This window comes from Protopterus annectens, chromosome 3.part0, assembly GCF_019279795.1.
Source record: "Protopterus annectens isolate FY-2018-M chromosome 3.part0, PAN1.0, whole genome shotgun sequence".
In the NCBI taxonomy this organism is placed as follows: Eukaryota; Metazoa; Chordata; order Ceratodontiformes; family Protopteridae; genus Protopterus; species Protopterus annectens.
The window spans coordinates 766,133,275-766,152,238 of record NC_056731.1 but is presented as its reverse complement, the minus strand read 5'-3'; positions in this window follow the sequence as shown (position 1 = coordinate 766,152,238).

Below are 18,964 nucleotides of genomic sequence, written 5' to 3'. Positions count from 1 at the left end.
ATAAGAACTATACCAACCTTCTGTCTTAAACAATGATGTCCATAGCAAACAAGGATGATCTCCATCTTGGAAAGCTGAAAGGGCCACGCCTACCTGAGTTAGCAATTTATAGTACTGGGTTGCTATGACAGTGATTACTGCAATTACTACACAGCAGGCTGCATGCAATTAGCAAGTGGCAGCCACTAATTGGTGCAGAGGCCATCACATGCTCATATGCAAATACCTACAAAAGCAGGCTGCAATCTCTGCCAACATACTCAATCACTCTATTGCAGAGACTGACAGAGAGAGAGACAGGGAGAGAGAGAGAGAGAGACAGAGAAACGGAAAGGAAAAAGAAAAATAAATATTACCAAATCATACAACGGAAAGGTATGTGACACATATGTATTTACTGGCATGTAGTAGATGTTATTGAAGAATAGTCTACATAATGTGAACCATTCATATGTGGCAGCAGTACTTATTTATGCATAGATGTTCTGCTTAACTACTGCTATGGACAATACAGTGTGCACCTGTGGGCAGTGGGACATACCTGTGAAATGTGTAGCTCAGCATTAAATGTCAAAGATCTGATCCATGTTATCTGTGTTCTGTACAGTAGTGTGGCCAATGGCTGCTGGGGGGATTAGCGCTGTCATTATATAAACATGGGTGTGACAGAACAACACATGCATAATGATCATATTAAATTGTAGCTTAGCATTGGCAACTGCTGTAGCAGTCTAGTATGCTTATCTAGCATTTGTAGCCATATGTACCCCCCTAATGTTAGTGTGTGTTCATATGTGACGTGTTTGTGTTGCAGCAAGGCCCAACAGTTCAGTTGTGAGGTCCAATGACTTACAACAGTGTGGACCTTGTGTGTGTATGCCACACACATACAGAGAAATATATATGTGTCATATATATTCACATCTGTATATGTGCATAGAGCAGGGGACATATTGCAACTGTTTGTGAAGGGTGGAGATATATATGTTGGTGAAGGTTAGTATGCTCATATTTGTATGTAGGTTTTAGTGTGTGACAAACAAGACAGCATACAGTGCTGGTATATGACATGCGGTGGTTAAACACTACTCATACACACCTACATCTACTTGTTGCAATAGATTCTCTGTACTGTTAACTAACTGTGATGGTCAATGTGTTTGTGAATACGTCAAAGATATGTATCTGTGGGATAGCGTAGTGGGAAACTATTTATGTCATAGTATTATGGGTCCTTGCTTTGATCCTAACCAAAGCTGTGTATTCTGTTGCTAGGCAGAAAAAGTGCTATTGCATACAGTGTGATTAAGTCCCTTGGTTTTAACTAGGGTGTGTCATTGGAGGCTAAAGCACTTCATCTATGATTATTGATTGGTACTGATGTTGAATCCAAATCCTGTGTGTACTGTAGTACTACTTGAAGCTCTGGGCCTGTACAGCAAAGTATGGTGTATGTCCACATTGCTTGCATCCACTGTTTTGTGTGGTCCCTGTATTCATCACAGATTACATTTCTCAAGATTAAGGTTGTGTAAGTACTGACACACAGTACTGTATAGTACACATTGAAAGCTTATCTGGGTTGTCATACCTGTTTGTCCTGTAATTATGTCTGATGTGTGTGTGGGTACGTCTGTAACATGTCCTTTGACATATGTGTGGTAAAACATATAACTATGTATCTAGCAACATTCATAGTGTACTACAGCAGTATGCAACCTATATTCCCAATTGTGCACATATTTTGACATGGGTTTGCCATTAACAAGTTGTGTGGTATAATAGTAATACATTTACTGGACCTTACACTCATTGTGATGGATGATATATTTCTTTTCACATCAGCTTGATGTATATCTGCTGTGGCTAGGTGGTGCATCGTGTTGCATACAGTGTGCCAGGTACTCTTGTATAGTCTTATATAGTGATTTCATTTTGTTGCTGTGCATAACATGGTTCATTAGATTGTGAGTGAGCCAGGCACTTCCAAGCAGTTGTGGGGTAAGCAGTGATAAGTGGCAGTTAAAGTGCTTCATTCTCGGTTAGCTAATAGGTTGCTATATATGGCAGTTCAGTGATATCTGTACTGTATAGTGTTAAATGTGCCATATGACTTGCTCAGACATATTTTCATATTTATGTCTTCCAGGGATCATGGCACATCGCAGGAACCCCACTTACAGTAGTGCTGAAGATGACATAATTACTACCAGTATGTTTCAGCACTACATTCACATGTTCTCATGAACCAGCCAGGACCAGCAGGAGCATACTGCAATGTGGCAAGATGTCCGCAGGATAAATGAAGTAGGCCTGCATAACTGGACATATGAGCAGGTACGCCACCACTGCAGCGATCTTCTCAGACATGTCCGTCAGCATGCTGCTGATGTGCGGAAACAACAGCTTGCAACAGGAGGTGGTGTTAATATCCATCCCCCCGTCACCAGAGTGGAGGAGCTGCTCTTGAGCCTGGTGGCACCTGCCCAACAACAACAGCAGCAGACATAGACCATGATGGTGGTTAGAGCCACCCAGCAAGCACATATGGAGCATGCAGGTAACATGGCATATCTGTAGACTACTGTTATCTGTATTGGTAGATCATGCATATGTGAGATGTGTAGTGTGTCGTTAAAAGATGTGGAGCCTGTTGTTGTACAATACTGATAATATGGAACATAATCTGTAGCCCTGTGAATGTAAACTGTTGTTGTACTGTAAGATTGCAAACACACAGTAGCAATGCCACAGTTGTGACCACTGACAAACCGTCTCATCTCTATGTAGGTCCCTCTGGGGTGACATCAAGGCAGCGGACAGATGCTGGTGAGTGTGTTCTACATTTATTATTGTAAATAAAAAGTGCATGTCATAGTTAAGGTGTAGGCCATGTACACATGTAACACACCTACCCATAATGCATGCTGTGCATGTTTGGTGTAAGACCACGCACATCTCACTAATGTGATTAGCTGCCTCAAACACATGCAATACCCAGACCATCTCAAACAAATGTGGCTAGACTGTAGTGACCATTGGATAGGCACAGTTGATACTCAACATGCACATAACATACACATCTATGTCATACACAAAGCATTTTAACATGCTACACATAAAGGATTCCCAAACCCTCTGTAAAGACACACTCCAGTATCCAAAATTTCATCCACACATTACACATAATATACCTGAAGGGTAGAGGCCTATCATGGGGCATTTAAACACTCTGCAACACACTACACATTCATGTCAGGGAATGCTCCTTATTGGCCTCCTTACAAACTCATGTAATGACTGGTTGTGAAATGGTGAATGTAGCCAAGGTAGTACAGTTCCGGTACAGCATGAGTAGTGGTGGTTTGGGAAACATTTGTAGCCTTGAGTGACCACACAATGCTTCATGATGATGGCCTATGGTAACCACAGTACTACACATAGCTTTCATTGGTATACACCTTGCTATACATCTTAATGTTGCATGTGTGCACACATATGCACATCTAAACAATATGCATACCAATCACCATTTGCACAACTGACACATATATGTCTTGTGATGCTATTGAGTGGCTAGGTCATATGACACACATTGGGTATGTGTAGTGTTTAAATATGCAGTTGTGTTTTAGCATGCCATGTCATGGATGACACTAGCATGTCCATAATATGATCTACACTCACCATAAGTACTGTACATTGGGTATATGGCCGAATGGTATTCCATCAATTATCCATGCACCACTGATGATGTTGTGTGAATACTCATTATGCATGTGCTAAAAATGTGTCTATAATTATTTGCTAAAGGCACAGAGGCTGTAATCAGCATTGGAGACCTATCTGACACACAGATACATATCCAGCCATGGTATGTACACCTGTTTGTTATGGTACACAGAACATTACAGAGTTTTGAATACCTGCACAGCAATGTTTTGTCCATGTATGCATTGTGTTCCAAGTGGAGGCCCATCACCTAATAACAAAACACATGCATCAAAGCCATGTATACTGTTAGTAACAAGGACTGTCTACACTTGCGCTGCATGCTGTTGAGCAACACGTCCTGCATGCTGACGTGTGATTTGACTGTTTTGCTTGTGATACTGTACCACACCATCACCTGCTATTGTGTATGTTCTGAGATTGCTGGTGTCGTGTGTGTCTGCTTTAGGGGGGGAGTGTATTTTTGTGTGTGTGCATGTGCGCATGTGTGCATGTGCGCATGTGTGCATGTGTGCATGTGTGCATGTGCGCATGTGTGCATGTGTGCATGTGTGCATCTGGTCTGACATCATGTTCAGGTCTTAAAGTGTGATTCCTGTTTTCCTCTCACAGGTGCCGAGGTGGGGCTGGTTCAGTACAGCAGGGAACCTGATGTCACTGAGACAGACAGTGATCATGAGGATAGGTGTGTTGAGGCACAGGCAGGTTTGTCAGGGTCTGTTGTTGGGCCACCAGTTGACAGTACACAAGTCTCCACCCCATCCATGCACACAGTCATACTGCCTGTACATCCATCATCACCATTGCACTTAGCTGAAGACAGTGTACGGCTGGCACTGGCCAGGACAGTGTGGTATCTATGGCACATGTATCAGGACACAGCAGATAAAGCCAGATGTCTGGAACGGTACCACATAGGCAGATGCCCAGGGGTTCTCGTCTTTGCACTGCTGGTCATCATGCCCCTGGCAGATGTGCCACACCTCTTTCTACCACATGCATGCTCCAGGCTGTCATGGAGGCACAGACATGAATGGAGTGGTAAACCAGACAGGGACTAAGGGCACAGAGGGCTCATAACACCTCTGTAAATGACAGTATCCATGACCTAGCAGGTGGCATACATAATTACACTGAGGTCATTGATAGATGTTGGGGTGAGACATTGGATGTCCTCTACAGTGTCATGTCCATGTATCAGGACAGTGCGGGACAGTTGAGACTTTGACATGGATGTATGCCAGCAACATCAGCAGCTGGAGGTTGCCGTGGATGTCCAGCAAGTCACAGCTGCTCCCGTAGTGCCAGTACCAGCCCCAGCAATGTTGGGGGGGGCTATCCATAGACTGTCCTAGAAGACCACATGCACATGGCTCTGGCCAGTCCCAGCAGGGACCTGGATCCAGTGGACATATGTCAACCTCTTCGGATAGTACCCAGTCTGGATTAGTACCTGATACTGTCTGGAGCACCCCTGCCAGGCACAGGTTCCATATCCATGGCCAGAGATAGTGATCTGTAAAGCCTGCCAGGTACAGTCTGTAGCTGTCTCACAAATCCCTGTATATGGCAGCCACTTGGTGGAACTGTGTGCATGCAGACACACACACATAAACCAGAAACTTAGGGCAAACACATACCTGCACACATTACATCAACATTGGCCCATAACAGTATTCATGGCCCTCACACACACACTCACACACACATGTCGATTGTATGGCTCAGTGTGGGCCTCTGGCAAACCAACAACACACCCTGTGCATATGATGAAACCTGTGCCACCTCCTGTCATCTGTAACATCGATGCAGGAACAGGCTAACATGGTGCTGATCCACAGGGTGACTTTAATAAAGTATAGCAATGTTTGAATGTGTAGCATGTTGTCAGCCATAAAGTGTAATGATATCCTTGAAGGTGTAGCTGAGCAGGCATGATGCATTAAAGCTGTAATTAGCAATGTTGTATTGTTTCCACCAGTGTTTATTCCAATTGTGTTTTGTTTGACCATGTGCTACTTGGCTGATGTGTGTAGTTATGTCAGCATGTGTTATACAGTGGACAGTAAGTGTGGGGTGTGTGCAGCACAGGTCTGCAGGTGTACATTTGTGAACATGGTGGAGGTGCACTGTCTGCATGTACATGCATATTGGACACATGGGCAGGGTGACATGCCCTGTATTGGCCAGTGTTAACACTAAATACTTTCTATTGGTGGCCAGTATGCATTGTACTACACACATTTTGGAACTTGAGTACATATGTGTGTATGACACAGGTTGATACTGTGCTGTCGGTGATGCTGTTGTTGCTATCTGTCATTGGTTTGCAGTACTAAGGTTAACACTGTCCCAGCTGGATAATCCTTTATTAATGCACACTGTTCACCTACAGGGTTGCATGGACCGTGCTATCACAAACACAAGAAATTCTCACTTATACAGTAAAAGTGCATTAGTCTCATGGACCCCTGCCATAAACTAAATATATAATGGAAGGTGTGAAGTTGTACCAAAAAAAGAGTTACATACCAAGAAGGGATAACCTCTCTGGTCAGTATCATTGAGAAAATACAATTCCTCAATAAACATACAAGGCAAGCTTCAAAATACAAAATGGCAAGGATTCCAAAGACAACACTAAAGCTTTCTTCAGTGTTGTTCATAATCTACAGGGGAAATCACAGATCGGGTCACAGTTAATGTAAATGGTCACAAAGTACACTTATCTGACTGACATTACCAATTCCTTGTCAGACAGTTTGAATGCGGATTTCACCACCCTGTCATTACACAAGGGCCACATTTCCAGACCTGAAGAATGTAAAACCTGATGATTCACAGACACTCTAGTTAAAACATGTCTTTAACAAAGTACACACCACAGTGGCAATGGTACTGGACAGTGTCCATGGCTATGTCATACACAAGCTGACATATGAAGTCACCACTCACCTAAACGCTCTGTCCAGATGCAGCCTCCATACAGGTTACATACATGTGGAATGACACATGGTAATGGTGTTCACAGTCCACAAGGGTTGAGCTACAATGTCTTCTTCTTCTTCTCCTTTCGGATGCTCCCATTAGGGGTCACCACAGTACATCATTTCTTCCTGCCCTCTGCATCTTGCGCTATCACACCATCCACCTGCATGTCTTCTCTCACCACAGCCATAAACCTCATCTTAGGCATTCCTCTTTTCCTGTTACCTGGCGGCTTCATCCTTAGCATCTATTTCACAATATACTCTGCATTCCTCCTCAGCACATGTACAAACCAACTTAATCCTGCCTATCTGGCATGGTCACTAACCTTCAAACCTGGCCTCACCCTCTAATATACTTATTCTTAAACCTGTCCACCCTCGTCACACCCAGGGCAAATGTTAACATAAATTGATTAAGGGTAGAACTACAACAGGTCCTAAAAACTCTCACCCTATAAGCCAGATCAATGTTATCTGGAAGTCTATGGAGCACAGCATTATGGAACTCATTAACAGAGACATTATAAACCTGCAAACACTGCACCATACCCACTTAGGTTCTCTAAAGGCCAGATCATGGCTCCTACACCTAGTAGACTTCAAGCCAGGCAACAAGGCTATAGGTGAGGGAGGGGAAGTCAACACAGCCAAGCTATAGCTCACCAGCAATTCATACCCATCCCACATACTGGTATTATACATAACCTCAACAGACTGACCATAAACAATTGTTAGATGATGGCTTGACAACTGACACACAGATGTAGGACACACAGTAACATTTGCAGCCTCCATGTACTATTCTATGCCAGTAACAAGTGGTATTTACCTGCACTCAGTCCTGGGACCACTCCTGTTTGGCATATAACTTTCTTAGGTACAAGCAAACACAGTAGGGATATGTCTACCCATGATTGATGACAATGCATACTGCGGGCTATACTTTATTCTCCAGATGACACACACAACCTTCAAAAGGGTATCATACAGACAGATACCTGGTGTCAAACTCATGCTGTAAAGCTATAAGCCAAAGAAAGCATAGTTATCCACTTTTAGAAAACAAAGTATCCCCAGAGTACCACATAGATAGTAGCCCCCAAAATGTGAAACAGGTACTAATGTATACATAGAGCCATGTGTTAAGTCATGTCTCCTTTGATAATCACATTACCAAAGGGTTTTGGAAATCCCTCTGTGGAGCACAAAAGCAATAAAGGGTTTGCATGCAGATCCACAGAGGTTGTTGCACACCTATAATGATTAGTCATCTTTGCCAGACTTTGCTTGCTTTGGAACAGGTTTCAAATATACCTCAAGCATAAACCCTCACTCGCACTCCAATAGAAACCGTGCTGAGTGGATGTGAAATGGAAGACGTAGCCCAGGGATCACTGCAGTGGCTAAGCTTGTCACAAGCATACAGAAGTGACCTAAGTTCTGGAAAGTGCCAGCACACTCTGGCAAAGATAACAGATGCTTTCATGGAGAAAGCAGAGTACCCACCTATGAAATACTTGAGGTCACATTTATGTATATGGATTTGCCCCACAGCTACCTTGCATGTGTAATGCACATACAGTTATTATTGTGATATGTCATACACTAGAAAAATCAAAACCCACTCCACATTGGCCAACGGTGTCACACACCTGGAGCACACGCACACAGTCAGCAAGTGCGAGATTCGAACTCTTTCCTAACTACAGCAGTATGCATTTACACAACGCACTATACACATTACTGGAATTTTATCTTTCCACAAGTATATTTGTAGGATGGTGACATCATGAGACTTGACAAAGATGAGTATACCACTTTTAAGGGGTTTGAGTAGTCTCCAAAATGTTGCTCCTTTCCAGGGAGACATACACACACACAGGTGGCGAGTACAGGACTCAAACCCCTCCCTAACTGCATTATGATATTACAGCAGGACACATTTACACAACACACTATACACATTTCTGGGAATTCACCTTTCCACAGGTATATTTGTAGGATGGTGACATCATCAGACTTGACAAAGATGAGTATACCACTTTTAAGGTGTTTGAGTAGTCTCCAAAAAGGTTGCTCCTCCCCAGGGAGACACACACAGTTGACAAGTGCAAGATTCAAATACCTGCTTAATGATACTACAGCAGTACGCATTTATATGACACTCTATACACATTACTGGGATTTCACCTTTCCACAGGTATATGTGTAGGATGGTGACATCATGAGACTTGACAAAGATGAGTATACCACTTTTATGGTGTTTGAGTAGTCTCCAAAAAGTTTGCTTTTCCCCAGTGAAACACACACACTCACAGTTGGTAAGTGGAGGATTCAAGCCCCTACTTAACTACATTATGATAATGCAGCAGTACACATTTACTCGATGCACTGTGCACATTACTGGGATTTCATCTTTCCACAGGTGTATTTGTAGGATGGTGACATCATCAGACTTGACAAAGATGAGTATACCACTTTTAAGGTGTGTGAGTAGTCTCCAAAAAGGTTGCGCCTCCCCAGGGAGAGACACACACTCAGTTGACAAGTGCAGGATTCAAACCCCTACCTAACTATATTATGATACTATAGCAGTACGCATTTACACAGCACACTATACACATTACTGGGATTTTAACTTTCCACAGGTATATTTGTAGGATGGTGACATCATGAGACTTGAAGAAGATGAGTATACCACTTTTAAGGGGTGTGAGTAGTCTCCAAAAAGGTTGCTTTCTCCCCAGGAAGAGAGACACACACACACAGTTGGCAAGTGCGGTGTTCTTAATCCAAACTAAGTACTTCTTTACAGTTCAGCAAGCAATATGGAGTTACAGAGTGCAATACAGACATTACTTGCTGACAGTCTGCACAAAGGTTTTTTTCACATTTGCTAACCTCAGCAGGCTTATCATACTAGGTGTATTGTGAGTGTATTGTATGCATAGGCCATGACCATATCATATATGGGTTGATGCACCACATGTTGGCACATACAGGGTCAAACCTTGAGTAGCATCTTACTTTCACCTACATGATACTGCAATATAACAGAAAGATGATAAACGTCAACAATTGGCAGAGCTTCTGGTGTCATTCAAAGAGGATCCAGTCTCTGTCTGCCTGTGATGACATGATAGACAAGCCTTGTTGCTTCGCTACAGATGGTTTACACCTGTCGCCCCTATGCTTCTTTATACTGGCCAAGGCTCTTGCTGTCCCCATATTACCTTTTTTAGGCAAGGGTCAAAGGTTTATAGGTTCACAGGTAGGTACTAGGCTATCGGCCCTGGGACCTATACAAGCCCAGCCAAAAAGGTACCCTGGCTTTTGCCACCTAAGAAATTTATTTTCCTGTGCCACTGTCGAGCAGAGACACAGAAGTGATCCCCAGGTTGAATTTCCTATTTCCCATCCTATCATCAAGATTTTTCTTGAAGAGTGCTAATGAGGAGCTTTGTTTGATATAGATAGGTAGTTTATTCTGGAGTATGTGAAGTCTCTGGGACAGGAATCTACCCTTCTGGCATGTTCTGTTTATTGTGGTGACAAGGTTTAAGTCCCTAGAGCGTGTAGGTTCATAGGTTCATAGGTTCATAGGTAGGTACTAGGCTATCTGCCCAAGGGCATTTATAAGCCTAGCCAGAATGTGTTGGCTTTCGCCTCCCTTTTAAATTAGTTTCCTGGGCCTCTGTCTAGCATGGCTACTGAAGTGATCCCAGGGGTAAATTTACAATTTCCCATCCACACATCAAGATTCCTCTTGAAGAGAGTCTGCAATGGGCTCTGCCTAACATCAACTTGGATTTTACTGATCACTGTCGAGCAGAGACACAGAAGTGATCCCCAGGGTGAATTTCCTATTTCCCATCCAATCATCAAGATTTTTCTTGAAGAGTGCTAATGAGGAGCTTTGTTTGATATAGATAGGTAGCTTATTCTGGAGTATGTGAAGTCTCTGGGACAGGAATCTATCCCTCCAGCACGACCTGTTAATTGCTTTTCTGAGGTTTAATTCACTGGAGTGTGTGGCTCTAAGAGATTTGTTTTTCTTGAGGTGGAGCATGTCCATTAATTCCGGGTTGGACATGGCCTTATACGTCAGGCATAGATCACATCTGAACAGACAGTAAGCAACCAAGTAGAGCTGGAGTTTCTTTACTTGAGCTGCATAGGGCATCTCTTTGAGAACCATGATCGTCTTGGTGAGGTATTTCTGTGGTCTTACCAGCTGTTGCATGTGCCAATTAAGGTACATACCAAATGGGGCATTGTACTCTATTATGGGCCTAATGAGTGATGAGTAGAGGGGCACAATGACCTCTCTTGATCTAGAGGTGAACCCTTTTGTGATTAGGTGGGCTACATAGAAGGAATATTTAACCACTTTGGCAATGTGATTATCAAAGGAGAGGTTACTATCTACCTGGGTCCCCAGGTCCCTAATTACATTTTCCATGCCTAGTGGATTACCACCTATGTGGTAATTCATGGGCACTTTGTTTTTTTCAAAGGGGATGACTATGCATTTTTTGGCATTCAGCTTGAGGCCATGGTTTTGACACCAGGTATCTGTCTCTGTAAGTCCCTTCTGGAGGATGTCTGTGTCAGCCAGAGAATCGATTATGGCCCCCAGTTTGCAGTCATCTGAGAAACTGGTCAGCCTTAGTCCTCCTGTGCTTGCCTGTACCTCAGAGCAGTATATACTGAACAGGAGGGGTCCCGGGACCGAGACCTGTGTGATGCCACTTGTGACTGGTTTAGAGTTGGACATGGCACCTGCAACTCTGACCATGTGTGTTCTATGCATGAGCCAGTTGGCCACCCATCTCGTGACATAGGGGTTAATATTCATGCTGGTAAGCTTGTCTATGATGCCAGAGTGGGGAATGGTGTTGAAGGCCTTAGTGAGGTCCAGGTAGGCTGTGTGGACTATCTTCCCTTCATCTATGGCCTTGGTAACTGTTTCAAAGAAGTCAACTAGGTTTAGGAGGCAGGATCTGCCTTTAACAAAGCCAAATTGGGTAGGGTCCAGTGTCTGGAGGTTCCCAATGTATTCCCAATTTGTGGAGTGGGATGACTGTTGCTGTACGCCATTCTTTGGGTACATAGCATGTGGTAAGGCTGAGTCTGAACAGTGAATTTAGGTGAGGGCTTAGTTCCTTTTGGAGCTTGTTTAAGATGCAGCCTGGGACACCAGCTGGTCCCATTGATGCTGTGTTCTTAGCTTTGGAGAGGGCTGTTTTTACCTGCATGTCCATGATGTCTGGGGATCTGCATTCTTCTGGGATGGACACAGGCCCTTTTGGGGGTGAGGGGGGGGTGAAGTTTGCACTAAACTTGTCCGCCAGGATGTTGGCAATGTCAGATGGTTCAGTGTATTTTTTGCCATTTTGCAGTAGCTCAAAGCATATCTGAGAGTTGCCATCTAAATGTTTGATATAGCTAAAGAAGGCTTTGTGGTTATCTTTAGATTCCTTGGCAACTTTTCTTTAGAAACTGGCCTTGGATGATTTTATGAGCGATCGTAGTTTCTTGCTAATAATGATCAGTGATGCCTTTCCTTTTTCGAATTTTGCTCTATCGTGTAGTAGTTTCCTCCTTCTGTTGTATAGCTTATTTATGGCCATGGACCACCAGATTGGTTTCCTCTTTTTGGAGGGGTGAGTCTTGGTTTTACTCGGGATGGCTTGATCCATACATCCCTGTAGATGCTCATATAATGCACTTGTAAAGGATTCTGCGGCTTGGATAGCATTATCCTGTAGCAAGGGGGCTTTGAAACTTTCCACTTCAGTCTTGAGAAGTGTGAAGTTTGCTTTTGAAAAGTGTTTCACAGTGGTTTCCTTGACTGGGGGTGGGGTCGGGATGTGGATGTCCAGTGTGATTACTTTATCATCTGATCTTACCAGCAAGGGGTTTACCTCTGGTGTGGAACACTGATCCCCCATGTTGGTGATGATCAGGTCCAGTATGTTGTCACCTCTAGTGGGCGTGGTGACCAGCTGTTCCAGGGCATTTGAGTTTATAAACTCTAGGAAGCATTGGGCAAAGGAGTTTTTACTTGAGTAATTCTCCCAGTCAATGTTTGGGTATTTATTTTATTTATTTTATTTTTATTTTACATTTGTTGACCGGGCTAGTCCAGCTGGATAATTTCCATTTTCAGTGGAGGCCCGGGGAGAAAAGCTCCTCAGATTAAAGCAAGGTTATAGAAAAGAAACATTTACAATAAATGCCTGTGACACAGACAGAGAGCACTAATGCATACATATTAGTCTAGATCAGGTAATAAAAAACATATAGTGCTATTTTTTTTTTTTTTTTTTTTTCAGTCATTCATTGAGTTATTAGTGATCATTGAGAAAGGTTGCAGTTTTGAAATGAGGAAATATGATAGTAGAATAAAGATAGTAGATTAGTCTGGGTTGGTACAAGAGCAGAGCCAGAAGTTGTTCAGATGTAAAAGAAGTTGTTTTTTAAAAAGATGAAAGGAGCCTAGAGGTAATGTGTGAGGGAGGTTATTCCATAATTTGCCTACTGAGTTAGAGAAAAGGCAGTTACCTGCAGAATTTATAATTCTAGTTGTTTTGACTTGTAGCTTTTCATGAACGCAGTTGTTTCAAGTTATTATAGGGGTCAAGAGGTTACTAAGAGCAGGTGTCTTTGCTGGTTGATATAGAATGTTATGTGTTATTAAGAGTTGTTGATAGATAAGTTTGTTAGGAAGTTCCAACCAGTGTAAGTGTTTTAAGTTTAGACAATGGTGGGTTCTATACTGGGATGCTGTGGCAAAACGAGCTATATTATGGTAGGATGTAGTCAGTTTCCTAAGATTGCTTTTAGAGAGATTGGTGTAAATAGAGGAGGCATATAGTAGGGTTAAGATAAGATGTGATTGTGCTAAGGTGGTTCGTGCTTCTGGTGTAAGGAAGGGTTTAATTCTATACAGTGAACCAATCTTTTTATTAACTGCTTTTATAGTGTTATTGATATGAAAATCATAGCTAAGATTATTATCAATAGTAACACCAAGCAGTTTGGTAGAAGAGTCGGGGGAGATGACGGAATGGTCACTTGCAGTAATAGTGAAGTTTAGTTGAGAAGATTTGTGGGTAGGTGAGAATAGTAATAGTTTTGTTTTCTTGGGGTTGAGGAGAAGACATCTTTTTGAGAACCACTGTTCAACGGTAGAAAAGGTAGATTGTGTCAGTGAATGGAGTTCAGTTTGAGTGGAAGCTGTGCAAATGATGGTAGAGTCATCTGCATATTGTATACAGGTAGTGTTTTGGATAGATGATTGGTGTTGGTGGTGAAGGGGGTCTATAATGAAATCTCCTAATATCATGGTGTTTGGTAGGACCTTTATATTTTCCAGTGTTCTCAGGAATGCTGAGTGAGGGTCCCGAGGCAAGGTAGGTGATCTGTAGCAGGCTACGATCTGATAAGCAGCTTTTCCCTCTGTTAGTTGCACTTGGATGGTCTCCAAGGCCTCGTGCTGTGCCACTAACCTGGAGGTGTGGGTATCCTTTATGAAAATGGATACACCCCCTCCTTTTGTATTTTGGTCTGGGTTTTGGGGCTGAGGCTCGGAGAGATTGGGATTTCTTTAAGTGGAGTATGTCCAACAGCTCTGTTTTGACATAGTTTTGTATGTTAGGCAGAGATCACCTCTGAGTAGGCGATATGCGACACAGTAAAGCTAGAGTGTTTTGAGATGGTCTCTGTAGGGCATATATTTGAGGCTGCTAATCCTCTTTGTGAGGTATTTCTGTGGGCTTTCCAGTTGTTGTAGATGTCTTGTGAGGTACATACCAAAAGGGGCATTGTACTTTATAATGGCTCTAATGAGTGATGAGTAGAGGGGAACAATGACCTCTTTTTTTCTGCATGAGAAACCTTTTGTGATGAGGTGTGCCACGTAGAAGGATTTTCTGACTACTGTGGCAATGTAATTACCAAAGGAGAGTCTACTGACCACCTGTGTCCCAAGGTCTCTTATTACACTTTCAGTGTTAAGTATATTACCGCCTATATTGGAGTTCATGGATACAGAGTTTTTACCAAAGGGGATGACAATGCACTTTTTGGCATTGAGCTTGAGGCCATGGCTTTGACACCAGGCATCTGTCTCAGTGAGGCCCTTTTGTAGGATGTCCACATCATTAGTAGTTTTGATTATGGCTCCTAGTTTGCAGTCATCTGGGAACTTCATTAGCTAAAGACCTTCTGTATTAGCCTGTACTTCAGGGAAGTAGATACCAAACAGGACAGAACACAGGACTGAACCCTGTGGTACTCCACTTGTCACTGGTCTGAAGTCGGACTTTCAGCTACTTTCACAGTGTGGGTTTTGTCAGTGAGCCAGTTGGCAACCCATCTTGTGACATAGGGATTTATATCTAGTTTAGTGAGTTTATCTATAATTCCAGAGTGGGGGATGGTGTCGAAAGCCTTGGCAAGATCTAGATAGGCTGTGTGAACCACCTTGCCCTTGTCTACGGCTTTGGTGACTGCTTCGAAGATGTCTATCAGGTTTAGGAGACATGATCTGCCTTTTACATACCCTAAATGGTTGTGGGCCAGAGTTTGGAGATTACCAATGTCTTTGTTTATAAGTTCTATGATGATATGTTCCATGGCCTTGCAGACCAGGCTCATCAGGCTAATGGGGCGCTAGTTCCTAGGGTCCGTGGTGGCTGCCCCCTTATGTAGTGGGATAACCATCGCTGTGCGCCATTCAGCAGGCACAAAGCCTGAGGTGAGGCTATGATTGAACATGATACTTAGGTGTGGTGCCAGTTCGTTCTGTAGTTCATGTAGAATGCAGCCTGGGATGTTATCTGGTCCAATGGATGCTGTGTCCCTGGCTTTGGAGAGTGGTTTTTACCTGTGCAGCGTGCAGCCGTGATGACAGCAACTTTGCATTCTTCCGGTATAGAGATGGGATCTTTCATGGGTGAGAGGGGGGTAAAGTTAGCACTGATCCTATCTGCCAGGATGTTGGCAATATCAGTTGGGTCTGTATATTTAGTGCCATTGTGCTGTAACTCAGAGCAGATCTGGGTGTTGCCATTGTGATTCTTGACATAGCTATAGAATGCTTTGTGGTTGTCTTTAGAATCAGTGGCGATTTTGTTTTCGTAACTAGCTTTGGAGGATTTTATCAGGGATCGCAGCTTCTTACTGAGGCTGACCAGGGAGCTCATCCACTCATGGGTTTTACCCTCTTTTGCAACAGTTTCTTCCTTCTGTTGTGCAGTTTTTTTATGGCAGGGGACCACCAGATTGGCTTCCTTTTCTTGGAGGATAGCGTCTTGGTTCTGTTTGGGATAGGATGATCCATGCACTCATGTAAGTGCTTATAAAGTGCAATTGTGTAGGATTCAGTAGTCATAACTGTATTGTCCATCTACATGGGTCTCCTGAAGTTCGCCACTTCTGTCTTAAGAATCATGAAGTTGTCTTTGGAGATATTTTTTAACATGGTTTCCTTAATGGGGGGTGGGGCACAATGTGGATATGTAGGGTAATTAGCTTATGGTCAGATCGGACCAATGAGGCATTGACTTCAGGTGTGGAACTTCAGATTGGTCACTCAGGACAAACCAAACCCCATAACCAACATAAAAAACCACAAAGTGAGCTAAATGCTACTCATTGCCAGAAGTCTAAGCCTCCAGATGCACACACTCGAAACACTTCTCAGTATGGAGAATATTGATATCTGTGCAGAAACAGAAACCTAGTTCAAGGCTCCAGAGAGCACACCAGCACTACCAGGATACTACTCATTCCATACCTTCCAGCATCAGAACCTGGATCATAGCACATAGGGTGGGGATATATCCATATTCATCAAGGATACCTACACCTCTCTCTACATGCTTTCTACAGGATATGTACCCATAGAATGTTGCACAGCAACATTCTTCCCACTACCCAGGGGTGGGGCCACAAAAGACCCTTGGCATTCACGCTCTATGAACCTGATGAGTCTGATCTGCAAGGCAATGGAGCCAATCGTAATGGAAGTCAACAATAAAGACATTGGGAACCTTCACACAGTTGAGCACACCCAGTTTGGCTTAGTCAAATGCAGATCAAGCCTCCTGAACTGGGTGGATTTCTTTGAGACAGTTACCCAGGCTACAGATGATTGAAATGAGCTCCACACAGCCTACCTATACCTCGCTAAGGCCTTTGACACCATTCCCCAGTCAGGTATCATAGATTAACTCACCAACCTGGGCATGAATCCATATATCACAAGATGGATTGCAAACTGGCTCACAGATAGATCCCACAAATTAAGAGTTGCTGGCTACATGTCAGACTCTACACCGCTAACAAGTGGTGTCCCCCAGGGTTCAGTCCTGGGGTCACTCCTGTTTGGTATAGACTTCTCAAACGTACATGCCAACACAGGAGGGTTGTGGTTGACTAAGTCTGCTGGGAACTGTAAAGTGTTTGCCATAATAGATTCCCCGGATGACTCAAATATTCTCCAGAAGGGACTCTATGGGACAGATGTGTGGTGTCAGAATCATGACCTCAAGCTCAATGTGGAAGAATGCATAGTAATCCCCTTTGGTGAAAACAAAGTACCCACAAACTACCACATAGGTGTTACCCCTTAAAACTGACAAGGTAATAAGGGATCTGGGGACACAAGTAGATAGTCATCTTTCCTTTGACAACCATGTTGCCAAAGTGATTGGGAAATCCTATGTGGCCCACCTAATCAACAAAAGGTTTGCATCAGGATCAAAAGAGGTAGTGGTGGCCCTCTACTCTTAAGTCATCAGACCCATCATTGAGTACAATGCACCATGGATGTACTCAACTAAACATATCCAGCAGCTGTAGAGACCACAGAGGTACCTCACCAAGAGGATTATGGCCCAAAGCAGTTGTGTTATGCAACACAACTGGTAAAACTAAATTTGTTCTCTGTTGCGTACCACCTACTCAGAGGCACACTCTGCCTAACATACAGAGCCATGTCCAACACATAACTGTTGAACATGCTCCATCTATGAATAGCAAAATTGAGTCACACTACACACTCCATAGATATGAACCTCATCACAACAATGAATACAACATGCTGGTGGGATAGAGTACCATCCCAGACACTCGCCTTGCTGTGGAACAGAGTCCCAATGTACATCAGACAGAGTTCCTCGCTGACACTCTTCAGTAAGAACCTTGATGAGTGGATGGGAAACAGACAATTCACGCCAGGCATCACATCAGCAGCCCCACTAGAAAGGTGCTTAGGGTACTAACTATTAGAACTAGGGCTTGGGAGACTGCCCAATGGGGTAGTGAAAGCTGCACAACTTGCCTAGGCTAATATATGCCTTCATGAAGATAGTCTACTACATACCTATGAACCTATGTGACAGGTACATGTCTACAGATAGTAGATGTGTACTTCATTGTACAGTCATGTTGTACAGCAGACACATGGACCACATACACTGTAATGCTTACAGATACTGGTGGCTGTTATGTACAGTGGGTGAGATGTGCACCTCATGTCTTTTGTGCCATTGGGATGTGTGCTGGGTGGGTCAGTCCTGGATGGCTCCCTGTCACGGTCACCCTCTTACACACATCTCTGCCCATCCATCTTTGGCTTATTATACTGTGTTTCCCCTACATATATATATATATATATATATATATATATATATATATATATATATATATATATATATATATAGGTACATATGCCTGAAGGCATATATTAGTATGGCCAGAGTGTGCAGCTATCACCACACATGGGGTTAGTTCCCTAGGCCTCTGTGTAGTAGAGCTGATGAAGTGATCCATGTTATGACAGTTCAGTTTCACATAAACTCATCAAGGCTCCTCTGGAAGAGTGTCAGTTAGGGACTCAGCTTAATGTAGGTTGGGAGCCTGTTCCAAAGCAAGGGAAGTCCATGAGTTAGTAATATATCCCTCCAACATGTTCTATTTATTGTTGTGATGATGATATCCCTAGAGCATGTGGCACAGTGAGCTTGGGTTTACTTCAGATAGCGCATGTACATCAGTTCTACATTGGACATGGACCTGCCTGTTGGGCAGAGATCGCCTGAGTAGACAGTATGCAACAGAGTACAGATTGAGTTAAATTCAGTCTTGCTGCATGGGGCTACTGTTTGAGGCCAGTAATGCTCTTGTTGAAGTAGTGGCTCAGCTACGTAGTATTCAGATGTGCCATGATA